General features: G+C 37.7%; 1 long non-coding RNA gene across 1 annotated transcript; it reads left to right on the top strand.

Annotated features, from left to right (window-relative positions):
* The first annotated feature begins 8,371 nt into the window (after window positions 1–8,371).
* Window positions 8,372–8,773, top strand: LOC149230729 (uncharacterized). Its single transcript, XR_016247393.1, has 2 exons — window positions 8,372–8,590; window positions 8,706–8,773. It is a non-coding gene; the product is annotated as an uncharacterized LOC149230729 (long non-coding RNA).
* Window positions 8,774–20,548: the final 11,775 nt, after the last annotated feature.

The following is a 20,548-nucleotide window of genomic DNA, read 5'->3' as shown; positions in this document are numbered from 1 at the left end:
AACCAAATGATTCCACTCCACAGTACTAACAATAATCCCAATTTCTTTTCCTAAACTCAATAAGAAGCTAGAAAAATTATAATTTAACCTTCTATGATGGTTTTCATCAAAATGGTGTGAGAAAGATAAAGAAATGAACATAGACTCAATATTTTTAGGAAAAACCTTAAACGTCCAACGCACAGGAAATTATTAAATTAAGAGTTTATATAACCAACACATCAAAATGAGAATACATTATGTAGAGAAATTATGGCAACCGAGCCCTGTTGAGGACTTTAGCCAATTTGTTCCTAGAGAAACAAAAAAGAACAAAAGAACACAAAGCTAGACACTTAATAACCTCTTTCTCCCATACTTATATACATTACTTTCAATAATTTAATTTAGCATCCATACTGACACGACTCTAAGCCTGGTTAGACTAAAAGAAACTCAACCAGAAAGTAAGAAAACTCAGTTATAGCCCTAACAAGGAGGAGCTACTACAAGGACATGGAATGAATTTGTTCCTTCGAGTCACGGGAGTGCACAAGACAATCGACCTAGGCGTAAACATGTGTGAGAATTTAGAGGAAACATTTTGTCATCGGTAGTGTGAAAGAAGCGAAAAATAAAACAAGGGGTAATAAAAAGCAATATTACCAGAGTCTTAGAAAAACAATATTACCATTTTCAATATTCTAGTAATAAAAAGCAATGTTACCACATTCACTATTCTAGTAATAATAGATCGTCTCCTCCTCTTATAAAAAAGTTTTCATTTAATCACATGGAAGCAATCCCCACCCTGCCCACCTTTCGAAGCCACTCTAATAGTATTTGGTGAATTTCTGTGATGAGTATGGTAAGTGATTAACACATTTCTTATAGATATTAGAAGTTGGAAGTGTCAGTTAAGGGTAAACATAAGGTGCAAGCAATATAGTTGTACATGATATAAGTGTTGGTGGATAATATTAAAGTAATATAATAATAATAAAGTTATTTTTAATATCATAGTTAAAGTTAGACAGTGGTGTGGTGTGTGTTTTGATTTATAAAATTATAAAATGTATGTACTTTATTTCTCTATATAAAATGCATAAACTTAACAAATAAACCAAATTATATGCCATTAAATACTATATAAATTACATAACCACACAACATATATGTATATAGTTTAATAATATTATTTAATCCAAAAACTACACCGCAATCTTTACACGATTTTATTCAAACAAGAGGTCTTATTTAAACAAGTTGACAAAGTTCTCCATAGAAAGCACGTGCGTTACCGTGCTCAGATGCCATTGACAAATCGACACCAACGAGCAGATCGCTGCCGCGGCAATCACGCTTTCGTTTGCCCTGACGTATTTGGTTCTACGCAACTCAGTCGCCGCCTGAACATTTAAGTCCGCAAAATACGGCATCTAATGAAATCAACTTACTATTCAGCCACCTTTTTTATATTCTTTTGCTGCGACTTTTTACAGTTCGTCAAAATTATAAGATTAGTCGTTGAAATCGTCATATCGAAAGAACGTATTCCAGCTTTATATTCTAACTCTTGTTTTGAATTATATTTTTCAAATAATTAAAAAAAAAAAAAAAACTGAATTTATTTTTGCATTTAAAAACATATTTTAAAAATTCAAATAATTAAATTATATTTATTCTAATAAGTTTATTAGCTCGGTTCTTGACTTTTCACCAGTTCCCACGTCTCAAATTGAACCAACGGGTGCAATGTCCTAATTTGCATGCTTTACACTTGTCCAAACTCGATCCAACCCTCCCTTCCGCACTTCATTTGCACTGTATGTTTCGGTAAGATTCCTCTCTGAGGATACACTCGGTGATGGAGGGCTTGTAACCCTTCCAATGTTCACCATTGTTGGCTATTGTTGGTTGTCGAGCTGCGACTTCGGCTCTGCACTTTTCCACGGGATTTTCAACACCAGGAAGCCATCCCTCAGGTGAGCGGCGCAGGCTTGTTGGGTATTTTTCATGGGAAAATACCAAAAACCAAACAAACAAACGCCACAGAGGCAATGCTCTGTTTCCTTCTCTCCAAGATCTTTTGTGCACAGGGAAGCTTTAAATTTTTTTACTCAGAACAGAGTATTACATAGCCATAAAATGATTTCTATTCAAAAATATATTGCCTCATACATATTCATCCTCTTTTACTGAGAGGGATTTACCAAAATATTTCAACCAATTTTGATACATATTCATCCTCTTTGCTGAGAGGGATTCACCAAATTTAATTCATTCTACAAAACTCTGTTTTCACCTGAGAATTTACTGTGCTGGGTTTACTGCAGTAAAACCCCTTTTTACTTTACTGGTGTAAAACTATTTTTACACATACTGCTGTAAAAATATTTTACACATACTGCTGTAAAACAAACTTTTACATATGCAGTAAACTTTTACATTTCAAAATACCTGTGCGCTCTTTTCTTTTGCATTTCAAAGCAAATCCAATACATTTAAAAATCAACACTGTTCTATGCACTGCTGTGCATCTCCCTTGTTCTTTCGCTGCCGCAAGCTTCACCACCAGTCAACAAAAGACATGCTGCTCCCTTGTTCTTCGCGGATAGCACTGCTGTGCATTATCCTCTCTCACACTACACGATTTTCATTACAATGAGCAACTGATTTTTATGCACTGCTGTGCAACACCAAAGTTCTCTATTCCCCTTCTGCGTTCCTCTTTTTATTCATATGTGCGTGTTATCAAAAATGGTCAACACTACAAAACGTTTTAACCCTAAAACAAAAGCTTATATGAAAACATAAAACAGTGTGCACTTAATTATTTTTCTTGCCGTAAATAAAAAAACTTCAATGTTTACCAACTTTCTACGACCATATTTAAATTTGTTTTAACTCTTTTGCAGATGGAACAGGCGGTCAACCAGACTTTATTTTACACTCCACGCAAAATCATTAATGCAAACTTGAATGCATGTTGAAGCGATGAACGACAGAGAATAGTGGAGCAGATCGAACGGCAGACGGAGATATCGAGAGACCTTTTGCTGTAGGACTTTAGCGCCCGAGAAATGACTTTTTCTTACGTATGGGGAGAGCCATGCGTCAACTCTAAATTGTATCGGGCTCTTGTGTACGAAATTTTTTTTACGCTGGAAGGCGGTCCGAGATTGGAAGGCTGTTTTGCTGAGTGGTTTGGGCGTTGGTATGACTGCTGAGTCGGCTTCCGTCGCTGCCCACATCCGCCTGCAGCCAGCAGTTGCAATTAACATTCCAACACTCCCCTTTAATTTCAACTGCTGGGCATTCAAACATACCCAAACACTTCCTCACATAGAGGGATTCACCAACATTGCTGTTACAAAGACATCTTCCTCACATAGAGGGATTCACCAACACTGCTGTTACAAAAATATCTTCCTCACATAGAGGGATTCACCAACACTACTTTTCATGCAGTTCCACAAACAATTAAAGTTGTCTTCCTCTTAACAGAGGGATTAACCTGAAACTGTGCTTAAGAGCACCTTCCTCATGACAGAGGGATTCACCATAACAATGTGCTGAAGAGCACCTTCCTCTTGACAGAGGGATTCACTTGTGACTATGCTGAAAAGCATCATCCTCTTGATAGAGGGATTTACCATGTGTATGCTAAAAAGAATCTTCCTCTTGACTGAGGGATTCACCATGACACTGTGCTGAAAAGCACCTTCCTCTTTAACAGAGGGTTTCACCAAATGACTGCTTCAAGTGCAGTTCCAAAACAAAACATTCATTGCACTGTTGTGCATACCCATTACATTGTTCTTTTATGCTGCTGCATATTCTCTGCTGCACTGTTGTGCCATCTTCTTTGCTGCGTCTACCCCACACTGCTGTGCCCATACACTAACTCTTTACTCTGCATTACATTTCACTTGCGCTACTGCGCATTCCCTTCCTGTTGTTTTCATAATGAACAGCAACCAAAACTTCACGCTGCTGCCTTTTCTTATGCACTGCTGTCCATACCCATAACCATAGACTCTGTCATCCCTGGGTTTTTATTTGCTGCTGCGTTGCCTCTGCAATTTTCACTGTGGCTACCCCTGTTCCTTTTTATACCCTTGTTTCACACAGTCTTCGTCTTCTTTTTTTTTATTTACACAATGCACTGCTGTGCAATTCCTTTCGTTTTTCTGATGCCATACACATCCTCATTCATCCCATGTGCATTAAAAATATACGCTGCCCCTGTTTTTCTTTAGCCATTTCTGTGCATGTTGCATTGCATACAAAAAAAATATTACATTTTTCACTGCTATGTGAAAAATTTCATTGCATTCTCAGCCACTGGGCATTTACGCTCTGCTGTGTTTTGCCTTCTTCTCATTTTCTTCTCACTGCTTTGCATTTTCATTCCCAATACAAAACATTTCCATCTGCTGTGTATTATACTCACTCTGCTGTGAGTATATTCTCTCACATTACATAAAAAATTCCATTGCTATGCATTTCAACGCATGTGCTCCACAAAAAAATTTCCAAACTACTGTTTTATGTTCTGTCTTCCCACTGCTGTGAGGGTCTTCTTGCTTTGCATACTTTTCTTCTCTGCTTCTATGGCAGATTTAACTTCATATCTTTCCCTTATGAAAAGGTCTTCATCAAAGAGTGACTGTTAATACAGTTCAGCAAAAAAAATTACAAGCTCCCCTTTAGTGTATGCTTTATCTTCTTTCAGCAAGGTTTTCTCAAAAGAGACTTAGATCAGCTGGGGAGTTCAAGGGGGTTTCAGGTTGCATTTCCTTCCTTCTCCATACTTGTGTAACTTTCTTCTTTTGCATGGGTCTAGCTTGTGTAAGAGCCCATGTTAAGTTACAGTCACGTGCCATATGCCCAATGTTATGACACTTGAAGCATTCAACTTTATTCATGAATAAGAATTCATGATTTCTTCTTGTAAAATTATTTCTTGGAGATTGTCGGGGACCACAACATCTATCTCCATGAAATGCTCTACAGTCTTTTGCCATATGACCAAAGTTTGAACAAGCATAACAATAACCAAAAAATGAACTTTTGTACATGGGAGATGGAGGTTTCCTTGATGTACTTCTGAAGCCTTGCTGCCTTGATATCCTTTGATGATAACCATTGCATCTTGCCTCTTTGACATCAGCTACATTTCTTCTTGGAGCTGGTTTTCTGCTTGGAGTAGGATTTCTTCTATTGCAGCCTTCATTTTTCTCCTTGCCTTTGCTGGAACTAGGAGCTTCACAACTTCTTTCTGGCTTCTTCACATCTCCTTTGCTTAAAGCATCTTCATCCTTGTTTGAGGGTTCACCTACATACACAAGTCCTGATTTATCAGATGGAGATCTGTGATAGCTGAGCATGTCATCCAAAGCTTGAGAGCTCTTCATGATCTTGTTCATCCCTTCAACCTTCTTCCTGAGGAGGACAATCTCTTCTTCCAATCTTTCACACTCATTATTTTTCTTTGCAAGCTGTTCCTCAGTTTCTTCTTTGCTACGAGTAGCTTTAGCTGCTACTATTTTAAGAGAGATAATATCAGACTTCATTTTGGAGATTTCTGCTTGACTACTCTCCATTTTCTTTTCAGCTCCTTGTGCCTGCTTCCTGGCTTCTTGTAGTTCAGACTTAAGGGAGGTGACCTCTACCTTGTACTGTCCAATCTCTTCTACAAGTTTGTTCACTCTCTTGTGCCTTTGTTCAAGTTGACTTAACAAGTCATCTTCCTGCTTCTTTGCTTTATTTAGCTGATTTGTCATTGATATGACTTCTTCATGATGTTTCCTCTTGCATTGATCAAGCTCCTTCTTAAGCTTGGCAAGCTCTTCATCCCTTTCTTTTACTTGAAGCTTGATGAGGTCAACCTTCTCATTTTCAGCTTCTATGATCGATTCAGAACTTTCTTCTTGACTGATGGTCATGGTCAGTGCTCCCTTTGCATGAAGGTCATGCAGTCTGTCCCATATATCCTTTGCTGATGTATATTTTCCTAGATTCTTCTTCACAGAATCAGGCAGTCCATCCAAGATAGTCTTTGCTGCTTGTGCATCATACTCCATGGATTCTTTATCCATCTTGCTATCATCAATCACTGATTCCCAAATTTCAATCCCTTGAGACTGTAAGACAGCCCTCATTTTTATTTCCCACATATCAAAATTTCCATTAAACTTTGAAGCCTCAAATAGAATGCTTTCAAATAGATTGTCTTCTATTTTAGTAGAAGAGGGAGACACATTTTTAGCAGGCTTGGAGGCTTTCTTCTTTGACCTTGCCATTCTTAACTAGGCTTTAAATACTTGACTGTGTTTTTTTTAAAACAACTGACTGTCTTCAATAATAACTCAAAAAACTTGAGAAATACCTGAATCCTTTTAGCTGAGGCTTCACACTGCTGGAGAAGCTTTACTGCTGCAACAAGAGTCTTTCCTTTAGCTTCTTTGTCGCCTTCAAGGAGCCTGGACTAGCTCCGATACCACTTTTGGGAATTTTTCATGGGAAAATACCAAAAACCAAACAAACAAATGCCACAGAGGCAATGCTCTGTTTCCTTCTCTCCAGGATCTTTTGTGCACAGGGAAGCTTTAAAAAAAAATTACTCATAATAGAGTATTACACAGCCATAAAATGATTTCTATTCAAAAATATATTGCCTCATACATATTCATCCTCTTTTACTGAGAGGGATTTACCAAAATATTTCAACCAATTCTGATACATATTCATCCTCTTTGCTGAGAGGGATTCACCAAATTTAATTCATTCTACAAAACTCTGTTTTCACCTGAGAATTTACTATGCTGGGTTTACTGCAGTAAAACCCCTTTTTACTTTACTGGTGTAAAACTATTTTTACACATACTGCTGTAAAAATATTTTACACATACTGCTGTAAAACAAACTTTTATATATGCAGTAAACTTTTACATTTCAAAATACCTGTGCGCTCTTTTCTTTTGCATTTCAATGCAAATCCAATACATTTAAAAATCAACACTGTTCTATGCACTGCTGTGCATCTCCCTTGTTCTTTCGCTGCCGCGAGCTTCACCACCAGTCAACAAAAGACATGCTGCTCCCTTGTTCTTCGCGGATAGCACTGCTGTGCATTATCCTCTCTCACACTACACGCTTCTCATTACAATGAGCAACTGATTTTTATGCACTGCTGTGCAACACCAAAGTTCTCTATTCCCCTTCCGCGTTCCTCTTTTTATTCATATGTGCATGTTGTCAAAAATGGTCAACACTACAAAACGTTTTAACCCTAAAACAAAAGCTTATATGAAAACATAAAACAATGTGCACTTAATTATTTTTCTTGCCGTAAATAAACAAACTTCAATGTTTACCAACTTTCTACGACCATATTTAAATTTGTTTTAACTCTTTTGCAGATGGAACAGGCGGTCAACCAGACTTTATTTTACACTCCACGCAAAATCATTAATGCAAACTTGAATGCATGTTGAAGCGATGAACGACAGAGAATAGTGGAGCAGATCGAACGGCGGACGGAGATATCGGGAGACCTTTTGCTGCAGGACTTTAGCGCCCGAGAAATGACTTTTGCTTACGTATGGGGAGAGCCACGTGTCAACTCTAAATTGTATCGGGCTCTTGTGTACGAAAACAAATTTACGCTGGAAGGCGGTCCGAGATTGGAAGGCGGTTTTGCTGAGCAGTTTGGGCGTTGGTACGGTTGCTGAGTCGGCTTCCGTCGCTGCCCACGTTCGCCTGCAGCCAGCAGTTGGAATTAACATTCCAACAAGGCTCAAACCATTAGGGTTTTGCTTCAGGGTAAGATCTCTGTTAAAGAAAGTTTATCACGCTCTGAATTTTATAAAGTTAACAACGCTCTAATTTATATGCACTGTTTTAAATGCTACTTTCTTTAAACGAGATTTTTGCCAAGAATCATCACTCTGCCTGTTGCTCTTTTTCCCCAATTTTGATGCCATGGCTGGGCCTGCTCCGAGCATTGCAGAATTTAGTCGAAAAATGAAGTTGGTACACTTCAGTCATGTTCTTATCTTCTGCTCTCTGCAAAGTTTGTGCACAAATACAGCGGTTGTTTCAAATGGTAAGAAATTATCCCTTTGCTATGTACAGATCCATTATTTCTCTGATATAAAATTTAAAGAATATTAAAGTTCCATGGAAGGGTTTAGCAATCATATCATACATATGAGTTTAAGGTTTGGTATGTTGCTTCTGAAATTACAGAGGCACCATATTACGACGCTTCTGCTTATACACAGGGATTGATATTCTTCTGCTCAATGTCCTCAATGCTTTCATTTTAGGCTTGCAGACTGGACCCTTCTGGCTAATTATATTCGTTTGCAGTGTGAACCCTATCCTGCAGTGCCGCTTTACGGTGGGGGGATTATTCGAAATCCAGGTTTTGATAATGGAACCAACTGGTGGACTGGTTTCGGGAGCGCGAGCGTCGCACTACAAATACAGAGTCAGGATAATGGCAACAAATATCTTGTGGCATCAAATCGGCAAGAAAGCTTTCATTTGCCCGCTCAAACTTTGGGAAATTTAAGGCAAGATGTCAAGTATGCTTTGTCAGGTAATAAATTGGTTACCAGATACTGCTGTGCAAGATCGATATTCTTCAGAAACCTTTAACATTATTGAGTTTGATATGGCCTGTGTGGGGTTCAATGTGTACAACGTGGGTGCAGGTCAGATTTGGGAACTCTGCTTTAGTTACGGCAACTGTGGGGATGGACAATGTGTCTACAGACCAAAAGGGATCGCTGACAAATAATAAAAGGCTCAAAATCCATGCATACCTTTATTTTCAAACTGAAATCAGAATTTAAATTATTTCTAGTTCAATTTATCATATGAATTTATCGCTCTTCATGCAAATGACAAGATGAAAGAAATGAAGAACTTTAGCACAATTTTTTTTTGGATTTATTTGATTTCGAATCATGGAAATGCAAAAAAAAATGAAAAAATGTGGCACATAAATTCATGACAGGAAAATGCTAAAAATTCAGACCAATAAAGGATAGAATGAAAATCTTAGGGCATCAACAAATATAGAATAAAAGAAATAGCCCCTCGCCAAAAGATGAGGGGAAAAAATGGATATTGCATGGACTAACCATTCTAATAGCATTGTCCGAGCAGTCTTTTGAGCACCATGAGTTAGAGAGGGTTGTCATCCACCACCAGAACCTTCATGTCGCTCAGAGAGAAATTATCAATTTGTTTCATGCATCTCGACTCCTTCGTGAGCCTGACGCGGCTTTTATTAATAAGTGGGAAAGTCGTCCGCTCGCTATCCTCTCACACCATTACCAATACCAATGCTCCTTACCCTTTCCTGTGCTGCCTCGCCCTTTTCCTTAATCAATCCGCTTATGCGTAGTCTCCACCTCTTTGGCGGGCGACTCAGACCAGCTATCCTTACCAGAAGGCTATATTTCACCCTTGCAACAATGACAAACAAATGTGTCGTACTAACATATCCCAGCTCTGCACTGGATCAAATCTCTTGTCAAGTACTTAACAAAAAACAGTAACAGTAATCTTGTAGTCTAGGTCACAAACCTTACCAAAACTTGCGCCCTTTCGTAGCTAATTTCCCCCTTTCGTAGCTAATTTCCCCCGGTGACTGAGATTACACGATAATCGACCGCCTGTTCTGGACGATAGAATCCAACCGCTGATCGAAAGAAAAAGAATCAACCCAAGGTTGGCATGGATGATAAACTGGCTTGGTGACTTGTAGATAGCACTAGAGTTGCATACATGCAGATAGACATGTGGCAGATACAAAACTTTGCCCCAACTGGACTTTCGATAAAATGAACTTTGGATAAAATGAAGGCACGAAAAAATCACTGCTGCCCGAACTTTGGATATAAAATGAAGTACCACAATATTTCTGTCTCGGGCCACGTGAAGGCCGCAATAAGAGGTAGAATATTTTTCAAAGGAGAACTTTGGTTAAAATTTCCGTGAATGACATTGTTAGTGTTAAAACTTTGGCTAAAATACGTGTAGACGGGAAAAAAAAATCGGTCAACGCAGGGTCAACGATCAATCGATCGCTATAGTCCTGCTAAAGGCAGGGACTAATAAGTATTGGACAAATAGTTATAATAAGATCACTTTATAAATTTACTTCAGTCTAGGGAGGAGCATAATATTTATAATAGTTTTATAGTATGATTTTAGTCACACTTGCATCCCATACTTTTACATATCATTGTTGTTTCAAGTATATTTTGAAAAATATCCCATCTATCATGTTTAAACTAATTCCATTTAGTGAAGAAGCTACTACAATATTAGTAAAGTTTATGGTTAATTTAGATTACAAGTCTAACAAACATTTGAAAATTAAACTCACTATTAAGTCCTATATAAGCTTTATGTTAACCTAAAAAATCTTTATTAATCCCTATATAGTGAGTGATTAAATTTCTATTATTATGTTGTTATATAGGATAGGACCCTTCACGGTCCTATCTTATTATGATTGTACTCTTTGTCTCCTATATATACACTAAGGAGGCCTAGTCTTAAGATTATGAATTATTGCATTGTACATTGTATTAAATGTAAAACAAGGTTTCTCCCTCAAATATTACTATAATTATTGGTTTCATATCATTTTAAAGGCACAAGGATCATAATATTTGGTATCCGAGCTCTTGATCCTAGGTTTTTGCTACTTCAAATAGGTCATCATGGATTTTTTGCTATAATTTTTTTTTTCCTGGGAGGTTTTAGATGTGAAACTTGGAGAAAGTTGACAAGACATCATGATAAATATCTACTTCAAATTCTAGATCTTGTTTCACTATATTTTCATAGATATGTTCCAAGGAAGTTAGGGTTTTTGAATGCTCCCAAAAACTATTTCAAATGTGTATGTTCAAAATTATCGCTATAACTTTTTTTTGGTGAGGTTTTTACATAGTGAAACTTGGAACATATTGAGGTGAAATATGGGCGAACATTTGGTTCAAATTTAAGATCTTGGTTTGCTGTAAATTCAATATATGCTCTAAGGAAGTCCATATTCTTGAATGATCCAGCAATCAATTTCCAAGAGGTTAGTTTGGAATTTTTGAAATTACATTTTATATCATGTTTTAGACAATAAAACTTAGATTATATTAATAATATTTCTTAACGAACTTCTGGTTGAATTTTTAGAATTTGGTTAGCTATACTTTCAGAATTAAACCCTATGGAAGTCAGGGTTTGTGAAAAGTCCTAAATTAATTTTTAAATAGGTAAGATTGGAATTTTTTCTATATTGTCATGTCTAAGACTTTTCAGAATATGAAATATTTAGGTATTTTAGGATACATAACAAGTAATTCAAGTACAAATTTCAAAATTATGTCTGAAGAATTGTATGTGTGGTACGCTATAAATTTTTTCTCATGGGAAGAGGCAAAAAATAAGAAAGTTCTGGGAAAGTTGCCATAACTTTCACTTGACACACCGAATTCAATTCACACTTGTGGAATTGCAGAAATATATCAAACTATTACAGAACAAATTTTTAGATCTAGAAATGGTAAAATCTCAGAGATATATCAACAAAACTTCAACCATTTTGATATTTTGCAAATTAAAGTATGTAATGTACTAGTGACCTAAATGATGATTAGAAGATCCCTTTTTTTATGATGATTGAAAGTTGTAATAAAGAAGAGTTCTATTATTATTTTCCAACATGTCTCCAAAGAAATCTACTACACTAGTTAAATATGCTAAATGCTCATCCTTGACTCATTAAGAAATTGAAGTCTTAGAATTTATGTTATCTCAATTAGAGAAGAAAGTTAATGAAATGGATGGTAGTGTTAGCCTCACTCTCATGTGATGAAAACAATTCTAAGTCCAAAACAATTAAATTAATTAAAATCAAGAAAATTGGATTTAATCCTACCTTTCTAGATTGAGTTTATTCCTCATGGTTACGGGTCCGTTTAAACTTAGTTGGTTGAGAGTTTCTCTCCAACTAGTTAGGCTCCTAGATTAGTGTTTGGCTGAGATATTTGCTCAACCATAATGTTCAAGATAGACGTACTATCTTGAGACAAACTTCCACATATATTTATTTGTACTATTATCATTATTTGTACATTACATTGATAGTGTGAGGAAATATCCCATTGAAGCAGCTACCCCCATGCATATTGTATGTACATCTGGTACTATTGCTTGCATCATATCGAAAAGACCTACCCCTGGTATTACTGATCCACCGGGACAGTTGATAAATGAGAAAATATCTTTATTTGAATGTTCTGCACTCAAATATACCATGAGACCCATGAGTTGATTTGCAATCTCGTGATTGATATCCTGAGCCAAAAAAAGTAATCTCTCTCGATAAAGTCGGTTGTATAAGTCTACCCAAATTGCATCTTCATCTCCAGGGGCTCGGAAAGGCACTTTTGGTAGTGTAAGGAATATAATATAGTGAGGCTTTCAGGACTTAGGAATATAATATAGTGAGGCTTTCAGGACTTTTCCGCAATGTCTGATTTGTGTATATGTCTCCTGTTTATTTTGTTAATGCTTTATTAGTTGATTGAATATCCTTCATGTTGTATGAGAGCCAAATAGCCCTCGCTCTCTTGTGAGAGGGAATGCGGTAATGTGAAATCTGTGTTTAATTAATGTGTTGATCATGGTTCCAAATTAGAGTTGACTCTTCTGCGTAGTGGACGCTGATTGAAGAGCGGTGCATATAGGAGTGAGTTGTCTGTTGTAAGAATCGCTTTTGGATGCACTAAAGAGGCTCAACAACGTGAAGAACATAAGCATTTAGAAAATTGTTGCATGTGTGAGAAGACGCCAGCAGAAGCCTTCAAACAAATAGCTGTGAGTGACTGATCAAAGAATTTATCATCAAAATCGTGGGACTGTAAATCTCAGTGGAGAAATTGTCGACTGTATACTTGTGAACAACTATTGACCGTACTGAATAGAAACAATGTGATGGAAGTCCTGTGTTGAATATAGAAGCGTATAAGTGGAGTATGTGTGAAGAGGAAATTCTCATGGTTCGCAGTAGATGGACTTGATTGTTTAAATTTAAGCAGTAGAGTTTAAATCCGCTCGCTAATCGGTAATGTTAATCCAATCGTTGCCATGAATGCAATTGAGTAGAGTAGAAACACCGTCGGCTGCACATTTCTTTGATCAACCTTGGCACTCCTGTGGAAAAAGCATCATATATATTAAGTCAATATAGCAATGCAACACCACATGTTTAATTGAAATTTCTAGTGTAATGGCTCGAAACAAAATCTTTAGGTCGAAAAGGATGTAAATCACCATTTCATTGAAATGGGTTCCAGACTCTCCAAATTGTTTTTTGTTTTTTCAGAAAGTGGACTTTTGATCTTTGAAGATTTGATTATTTGTATATTTGTGTGAATCTGCAAGCATTTGGTATTAATGAGATTTGAGTTGGCGGGACAAGTCGAAGAGAAAAGAAGGAGCAAAATGCCTTTGGAGGTGTTGGAAATCGAGCTCAGCTCAAGTGCGAGTGAAGTAGAGCCAAACCACGTGAACAATTTTTTCCATTGTTGAAGACCAATAGTGTTCACGAATGCTCCCTGCCATTGTTATCTATGTGCAAGGTAATTTTATATCACTTTTCAAGTGATTTCATAAAGTGTTTTTAAAACAAAGGTAAAAGGATGCGGTTTTTTTTTTCAAAGCATGATGCGTGCCTTAGAAAAAAAATAGATTCATTCACATTTTAAAGTGAACGTAAAATTCACCCTTTTTTTTTCATGAACTTTATTAATGGGAGTTTTTAAAGGAAAGAGATTAAAGTTAATGGTGGGATAAGGTGGATTTTAAGGTTTTTTTTTTATATATATATTTGTAATGGAGAAATAAGGAGTATATTCTGTAATTTTGGAGTTATAAGTGTTTTGTATTTGGATTGATTAGTGATTTTTTTTATAGAGAAAATTATTATTGTCATCTAAAGTAATATTTTACTTTGAGAGAGATTGAATTAGTGAACATCTAGTTTTTGAAGACAATTTGCTTTCAAGGAGTTCTTAAACTTTGTGATTGAGAAGTTTCAATGAAAATGTTGTAAAGATGAAAAGTTTATGTACTCAAATACTTAATAAAGACATATTTTTTGTGGTGTTGACGTGTCCTAGATCAGCTTGAAATTGAATAAGGGGATCTTAGGTACACCTTGTGTAGTGATTGCTTGTGCATGTTTTGTGTCTAGTTTTGACACTACAATTATCTTATCTACCACACACAAGGAGTCTAAAGCAAGTGAACGAAACAAGCACATTAATCACAACACTTGAAATTAAGAAGTTGCAATGAGCATTCAATCAATCACAAACAATCACATGCATTTGTGCAACTACAACACATAATCAAAGTTGGCAGCATAACATTCTACATAAACAAGCAAATTTATGCAAGGAAATCAAGTTAATGCAACTTCAAACTCATGCATTTAAAAAGACTACATCAACATTCAACAACAAATCATTGTCTGCTGTAAGAACTTAACTTGTAAACAAATTCAAATAACATTGAGTTGAATTGTAAAGGTGCATTCTCGGTCGAAACCGACACCCAAATTGTGAATTTATAGGAGGTAAAGTGAGTCAATTCTCCTCAACTGAGTCAATTAAGTGAGTCAATTCTCTTCAAGTGAGTCAATATCATTTGAACTTGTCATTGTAAACATTGGGTGCATTTTCGGTGGTATCTGACACCCTCATCCTTGTACAAAATTCAAGCGAGTGTGAAGTTAATTAAAGCAAATCAAGCAAGTGTGAAATTGATTAAAGCAAGTTCAAGCGAGCGTGTCAAAGATCAACATGGGTAAAGGAGGAAAACATCTTCAAAGTGCAGAACTGGAGATTAAAGATTTGCAAGATTGCAATCATGAGTTACAAAACAAAGTTGAAATACTAGAATGGAAGTTGAAGCAGAATCAAACCTTAATCAATCAAATGACCAGTACATTAGAAGCAACGAAAGACTTTCAAATTGAGCTCAAAGTGAAAGAAAAACTCATTCATGCACTTCAAATTAAGTTAAGTGAAAAGCAAGATTTACTAGATGCACAATTTATAGAGAAGACAGATGCAAGTTGTGACAAAGAAGACCTCATCACAACAACAAATGAAAGTTGTGATATAAGTGATCTTATTCAGCATATTAATGAAGGTTGCAACATAGATGATCTAATCAAGCAAGTTGATATAAGTTGTGACACAAGTGATCTCAACCAACCAGGTGTACTACTTAATGATGCAACAAGTAGTACCAAAGATCAAATTGATCAGTTTGATGCAACATGTCAAACAGATGAACTGTTAATGCTTGATGCCCAGTGTGACATAGAAGGTTTAATAAATCAAGGACAGGATGTTAGCAGCAGTAACAAGTATGAAGAACAATAGCAGGATAGTCTTTCTAAGAAGGTGATCAGACCTTGGGAAGAAATCTCCTTCAACAAAGATTGACATGGCCTAGGATACAACAAAGAAAACACTTTGTTTGTTCCAGATTTCTCAAAATCAGTTCAATTTGTAAGTGTTGGTTTTCTAGACAGTGATCAGAATATGGTTAAGTGTAACCATTGTAAGTGAAATGGCCATATGGAGAGTAAATGCTTTGACCTCCATCCTTGTCACCATTGTGGCAAGAAAAATCATTCATTCGAAAGATGATGCAAGCGAAATCAACCACCTAGAGTGAAGACCAATTACTCATGGATTGATCCTTGGAAGTGGTCATCTACAGCCAAACAGTTGCGTATGTGTTACCGAAGGATTCAATCTCACACGAAGACCAATTCTACAGTAAAATGAAGATGGTGAAACTCTCCTACACCTGAAGGGGGGGATTTCAAAAATCAAGTGAAAATAATTGTCTCTCTTTTCAGCTGACAAAGGGGGGAGATGATAATAGAATTAAGGGTGGTTGTCAGACTAAAATTCTAGACAACATCATCAAAAGCAGCTAGTGGCCATCTTCAAATAAGCTAGTGGGCATCCTCATCAGCCAGTGGGCATCGACAAAGCATACAGTGGGCATCATCAACAAATTCGCCAGTGGGTGTTCAACAAACAATAGTAGTAGTGAGTAGTTTTTAACAAACAACATTGAGTAGTTTTCAACAAACAACATTGAGCAGTTTTGACATCAACAAATTCGCCAGTGGGCATTCTCAATATTTTGTCAGTGGACAAAGCAAATTCGCTAGTGGGCATCATCAACATTTTGTCAGTGGACACAAGACGCTGATTGAAATTAAAGGACAGATGGATCCTTTTGTAGCTTGGCACGTGATGGAGTCGTCAAGAAAAATTTAAAGATGAATCAGGACCGATGAATTAGCTGCAAGTCCGATTCATGTTCTCTTCAGATTGAAGGTTTTTTCAGCCTCCATCTTTGGCCGTTTTTCAGGCAGTGTTTTTGAGGATCAATAGTTTCAGCATGAGAACTTGGAAGATGGTTCCTAGTTCTTATTTTGGACTTATCATTAAGGGGGGGAATGTTAGTCTCACTCTCATGTGATGAAAACAATTCTAAGTCCAAAATAATTAAATTAATTAAAATCAAGAAAGTTGGATTTAATCCTACCTTTCTAGATTGAGTTTGTTCCTCATGGTTAGGAGTCAATTTAGGCTTAGTTGGTTGAGAGATTCTCTCCAACTAGTTAGGCTCCTAGATTAGTGTTTGGTTGAGATATTTGCTCAACCATAGTGTCCAAGATAGACGTACTATCTTGAGACAAACTTCCTCATATATTTATTTGTACTATTATCATTATTTGTACATTACATTGAGAGTGTGAGGAATATAATACAGTGAGGCTTTCAGGCCTTTTCCGCCATGTCTAATTTGTGTATATGTCTGCTGTTTATTTTATTAATGTTTTATTAGTTGATTGAATATCCTTCAGGTAGTACGTTGAAAAAGTTGGATTTCTCAAGTTCTCAAGAAAAGCTTAAAAATAGAAATCAAAAAGAATATTAATGAAAATAATGAATGAATAGAAAAGGATATGAATGAAAATAAGGAAGAAATAGAAAAGAAGATGGATGAAAATAACGAATTTGTTGTAGCGGCTACAAGCACCCTCCAAAATTTTGCCTTAGCTTCGTTTTGGAGCCTCCCTACCAACCTTCATCAGCAACATGTCTTGCCTTGTTAAGTACACAAGCTTCAGTGATTTTCTAGCAGATTTTCAGCCTGTGCATGATGGCTTGTTGCACCTCCCTCACAGGCTGGTTCTCTGGACTTGGTCCAGCTGCAGGCTGAGCATCTCCCTTAGGAAATTGTACAATTTTGGAGGGGAACTATCCTTCCCTCTAGAAATTGCGCAATTCTTCCTGGTAGCCTGTTGGGCTTCAGAATTGTGCAAATCTACATATCAAGCTTCATTGAGAAAATTGTGCAATTCCTCCCAGCAAGGCTGCTCAGCCCAGAAATTTCGCAATTCTGGGCAGCAGTCAATTGCTCAGCCCAGAAATTGCGCAAACCTTTTGGGAAGCCAACCCATCTCCCTCCTAGAAATGCACATTTTTTCCCCTCAGCTGAGTACGCTGCTGCATGTGCCATTGAGTTCACTGGTTCCACCCGGGACCATGAAAACTCGACTTGCATGCATGGGCTGCTTTTTCCCGGAATAGCAAAAGGAAACATGCAAAAAGCATCCCTAGATTTTAGAGAGATATTTTTAGCAGCTGGAGGTTACATGCAAAGATAATTTTAGAATATTTCCTCCAAGTGTCGGTTTTCCTAGATTTGTGGCATGCACATCATGAGCCTCAAACTTATTTATTCGACACTTCAGAGCTCACTTATTCACATCGATCTTGGAGATCTGACATCCCACAACACATCTAGGAGTCTTCGACACATCCAGTTCATTTATTCATGGGTAAGACGACTTAACTTGTCTTTTGCAGCATGTCTGTCGCTTTTTGTTTTTTTTTCTCATGTGAGTGTTGTTTGATTGATTTCTATGAATGCTTGTTTTTGTTTACATTCATACTAGCTTTTACTGGCACCGTTTTAGTTTTCATTAGCATCTCACTTCTATCACATGCATGAAATTGTTTTGCACGAACGATCGCCGATTTGGCGACTCGCTTCACCCACATGCATGTTGTTCCATTTTCTGAATCTTTCATTCACTGTTTGCATGCATGATCATTCACTCCTGCTTACACTCAGTATCACCATGCATTCACTTTCACATTTTCTTTTAGTTGCCCGTCAGCGGGTCTGGGCAGCCTTGGCCCAGACTTTGCCTCACCAAGACAACATTGTGCAATCCTGAGAGGGAAGGCTCTGTCTTCCTCTTAGGAAATGTGCATTTCTACCCAGTGACTGTCCTCTAGTCTTGCATTGCACAATTCTGAGGGACAATGACTGCTGGCCCAAAAAATTGCGCAATGCAGTCACTGGGCCTGCAACCATTGCCAGCTGAAATTGTGCATTGCGCAGTTCCAGCAGCCAGTAGGCCAGCTTGGATTGCGTATTTTGTAATTCTAGCCTCCCCAGACAACCCAAATTTCCTTTTGCACAGTTCTGGTAGCTAGTTTCCCAACCTCCCAGGAAAAATTACGCAATCCTTGCCAGTCTATCCCCAGGTATGTTGCATGTTGTTCCTCAGTTTTCTTTGGTTTTAGCATATAGATTTCTTTCCATGCATGTCACTTTGTCTCCAGATCTAGCAGGTGTTCGTCTGCCTCTTAGCAGTTCAGGATCAATGGCCTCCAAGAGAGTGGGATCAAAGGACACTGACGGAAGTGCAATTGGAGCAACAGTTGAGCGAGTGTCTACAAGTCTACCGATCTATGAAGACACCAAGTTGATTGTAGACAAGGACATCAAGATGAAATGGAAAGAGGTCAATGATGCATTTGCAGGCACATTTGGGGAAGACCTCGAAAATTTCCAAGTCTATGTGAACATCCAAAGGTCCGCTTGTACTGGATTGCATGCAGGTATCTCATGCTCCCATGCGTGGACATGATACATTGGATCGTCTCGCACACTGATCCTGAGATGATGACATTGAGTAGTGTCAATGGGACAGAGATTGCTACCTTCAGGGCATAGGATTATGATGAGATGTATCAGATGTCGAGGCCCGTGATCACCATGGAAACACCCTTCAGCATACCCAACAACAATGCCAACTCCAGAGATATCTTGAAGAACTGGGTGAAGGAGTCGGCTAAATTTAGGATGACAACAAACCAGGTCTACAAGACAAAGATACTGCATAAGGTGTATCAATACTTGGTCATATTTTCATGTCATCTGTATGGCCAAGAAATCACAGAAACCTTCCCACAGAGTTGGGTGATCGCGTTGGACCAATTGGCCAAAGAAGGAAAAGCATGCAACTGGTCCGACATGTTGGCTCATCAGTTGAAGGAACAGGTAACAAGGGCTCAACATCCGCCTAAAGGTATAAAAGCATGAATCTACATGTGTGCCTACATCTTAGATGCAATCTGTGCTTGTTAGGAGTTCCCGAGCTTGAAGTGGGCACGGACACCAACAGAGACCTCTGTGAACAGTTATTATAAGATGTTGTCCTAATGTAGCTTTAGAGGAGTTATCACACAACTGTCTGATCATTTTGTAACCCGGTTTACAAGATGATATTCGAACAGGATCCACCCTACATGTCGAAGGCAGCAATGGAGGCACTGATCAACATAGATGATTGGTATGCCTCATCGTTCGACACCTTCATACGGATATACAGCGTGAAGAAGCCTTGGCATGTTCTATCAAAGTTTTCCTTGGAAAAACTCATCATGCAGGAAGTAGCATATCACATCTCGACAGGGTTATTAGCTAGGTTGCACTGGAAGAAGAAGGCACCTTGGCCCACTCTTCCATTGCGGATCGGGTTTTACGAGATACAAAATTTCAAGCATGCATATTTCGAAGCAGAACAGATGAAGAAATATCCATTCGATGCCCAAAGTTACAATCCATATGACCCACATTGTCTTGTGAAAGACCACTACACGAGAGTATAGTTTAACTAGATCCATGGGGCATGTCATTGGGTAGAGGAAGACCCATGGAGATATTATTACAAATCCTCCAAACTCAATGAACCGGTCGGCCTCATTATGGAATGGATAGCGAAGCAGCATCCCAGAGAGCACTAGAAACAACAACAACAGAGGTAAACATACCAGTGCGCGATAAGGGAAAGAGGAATATTGTCGAAAACATGGAGGAAGAAAAAAGCTGCAAGTTCCGAGCAGACCCACTTGTGCAGAAAGCAGCTTTGGCCATAAAGGCAACTACACGACAAGAGAAACGCGCAAAGGCATAGAGAGAAATTAAGAATGGAGGAAACAGAGAAGGAGTTGCATGAGTTGAAGGAGAAACTCTAGAAGGAATAGGAGCTGCACATACATGAGAAGGAAGCACAGTAGAAACAAGTAAAACAAGGGGTGCAACTTGTACAAACAGATGAAACGGTGCCTGTACAAGTAGT

The sequence above is a fragment of the Pinus tabuliformis genome, chromosome J (assembly GCF_031772625.1).
Source record: "Pinus tabuliformis cultivar Carrire ecotype Pingquan chromosome J, CPIR1, whole genome shotgun sequence".
NCBI classification, from domain to species: Eukaryota; Viridiplantae; Streptophyta; class Pinopsida; order Pinales; family Pinaceae; genus Pinus; species Pinus tabuliformis.
The sequence above is the reverse complement of the archived record's forward strand: the minus strand, read 5'-3'. Positions and strand labels throughout refer to the sequence as shown.